Source organism: Macaca fascicularis, chromosome 6, assembly GCF_037993035.2.
Source record: "Macaca fascicularis isolate 582-1 chromosome 6, T2T-MFA8v1.1".
Lineage (NCBI taxonomy): Eukaryota > Metazoa > Chordata > Mammalia > Primates > Cercopithecidae > Macaca > Macaca fascicularis.
The window spans coordinates 122,362,762-122,365,289 of record NC_088380.1 but is presented as its reverse complement, the minus strand read 5'-3'; the positions used below and the strand labels follow the sequence as shown (position 1 = coordinate 122,365,289).

Genomic DNA, 2,528 nt, shown 5'->3' with positions numbered 1-2,528 from the left:
CAAGGCCTTCAACTTTGTTTTGCACATGCTTTGAGCCCTATTTGTATTCTCAAGTGTCAGGCTCTCTCTGGGGTGGGCTGATGACCATTCTTCCACCTGGAGTTATGCATTTCATCCAGCTACTGGCAGCTGCAAGAGTTTCAAGGCCTAAGAAAAGCTTAGTCCTCTGAGACTGCTGCTTGCCTAGAAATACAAGTCATACTTTTGTGATATCTGGTTGCTTGCCATATGGTGTCTCAAGGGGTCTGGGATCATTTACTGCAAGAATTCAGTGGGATCATGTTACAGTGCTCAGAGTCTAAGACAGGCACACAAGAAACACACTACTACTGCATGGCCTTCTTTAGCAGCATGTGGAAATGTTGCAAACCATGGGATGGCTTGGATTAACCCCATAAAGAGACAAACACGGAAAGAACTGACTGGGATTCCCAACAATCTTGGAGTTCAAAGGACCCATTGTAGGGCTGTTCTGGAGTGTTGGATGGGGTGATAATTATTAATAGTTCTATTTGGTTCCTATAAAAACAATCACTTCAGAAACATTGATTATTAAAAGTCTCATAGAAAATTTATTTTTACCACTTCTCGGCCTTCTGGGTAAGAGCAAGTGTAGTATCTATTTATATCAGTTTAATATCTGATACATCCTCTATGGGAGGATAATATATTGAATGGATTTTTGGAGTTAGGAGATGGACTAGGAACTTGCCCCACTCCACCTGTTAACCTGGTATTGTAGTACCTCCAGGAATGGTGAATCCCTTTCGGGGTATAGAATGGTTGCAACAAAAAATAGATCAAGGCTGGGTGTGGTGGTTGATGCCTGTAATCCCAACACTTTGGAAAGCCAACGTGAGAGGATCGCTTGAGTTCAGGAGTTTCAGACCAGCCTGGGCAACATGGTGAAACCCTGTCTCTACAAAAATTATACAAAATATTAGCTGAGTGTGGTGCAGTGTGTTTGTAGTCCCAGTTACTCAGGAGGCAGAGCCAGGAGGATTACTTGAACCCAGGAGGCAGAGGTTGCAGTGAGCTGAGATCGCACCATTGCACTTCAGCTGGGGCAACAAGAGGGAAACTCCATCTCAAAAAAAATAAATAAATAAAAAATAAAAATAATAAAGAATTTTTTTTTTTTTTTTTACTGGGAGGAACAGTGTCAAAGTTTTGATGTTGTCTTTCAGTGATAAGATGACAAATGGCTTTTCCTCCTGCTTCTCTCTATATTTCTATACTTTCCAAATGAGCTACAAGAATGTAAGTGTAGACGTTCATACTCAGACTGACTGGCTCCACTATCTAATACCTAGGTGGCCCTGGACTAATTTCTAATCTCACTCCCATTTTTTTTCTGTCAGATGAGGATTCTATTAATAATGCCTGCTTTCATAAAGCTGTTGTGAGAATTAAATTAGGCAATGCAAGTAAAGGTTTAAACAGTGCCTGGCACATAGTAACTATATTCACATTTTGGCTATTGTTACTATTACTGCTATACTTAATTGATTCTAAGACTCACATTTTTCTCTTTCATTTTTAACTGCTTTCTAATTGAGATATATCACAGCTGATGGTGTGACATGCTTAATGGACAGCCCTTTTTATTGTCTTGGTGACTTTTTGGTTTGATGCAGTCAGTCTGAACAGCTGTGCAGTTAGCTTTGCACTGTTGCAGCCTAGGTCAGAGGCTCTATCCCTTGGGCTATGTGGTATTTTGAACTTGCTGATTACTGCTGTTTATGAAAGCCTTATCCACAAGTCAATAGCTATCTTTATGAAGGCAGATCCGACAAATGCATGGGGTCCACAGTTGCCTTCAGAAGATGGCCATGAGGGGGCTGGCGAGCAAGCAGATACTGGCCTTCTTGTCCTCAAAGCTACTGTCCCCCAGTAGGGGCTTTGCTGAGCTGGCTGCTGCTTGTCCTTGGATTACACAGGCATACATGCTCTGGCCTCTCGGGCTTCTGGACAGATTCTAGTGGGCCTCAAAGGGCTTAATACTGAAAAATCTAAGGCAGTAGTCCATTTTTAAGCGGGTGGGGGAAAGTCGTTGGACATACTTTTAAAGCACCACACTTTTGCTACTTTTAAAATGCTATGCAGCTGAAGGGGGTGTGTGTGTGTGTGTGTGTGTGTGTGTGTGTGTGTGTGTGTTGCAGGAGTTTCAGTTAAGAGTGCCAGACCCTGGGAAGGAGCACTAGATGAGCTGCTCCAATTTCATTCTGCATCCAGGACCAAAGAGTGAGCTCTGAAGGAACTAACCTTACATTCACAGGATTTGTACACAGATTCAAGGATCACTCCTCATTGTGTGATCTCAAGATGTCCCAGATTAGAATGCAGAGTTCTTAGGACTATTGACCTGGCAGTAAGAGGTAGTAGAAACAGCCTCTATGAGCAAAGACAGAAAAATCCAGATCAGAAAAGAATATGAATACTTGTAACTTGGCGGTGCCTACGTTCATTTCAATATTGGGGTGCTAGTGAAGGAAGACATGTGCTCCAATGGAAAACTATGAAACTTA

General features: G+C 42.2%; 1 non-coding gene across 1 annotated transcript; it reads left to right on the top strand.

Annotated features, from left to right (window-relative positions):
- Window positions 1-580: 580 nt before the first annotated feature.
- LOC123574321 (U2 spliceosomal RNA) lies at window positions 581-767 on the top strand. The gene has a single exon (XR_006699199.2). It is a non-coding gene; the product is annotated as a U2 spliceosomal RNA (small nuclear RNA).
- The last annotated feature ends 1,761 nt before the right edge of the window (window positions 768-2,528 follow it).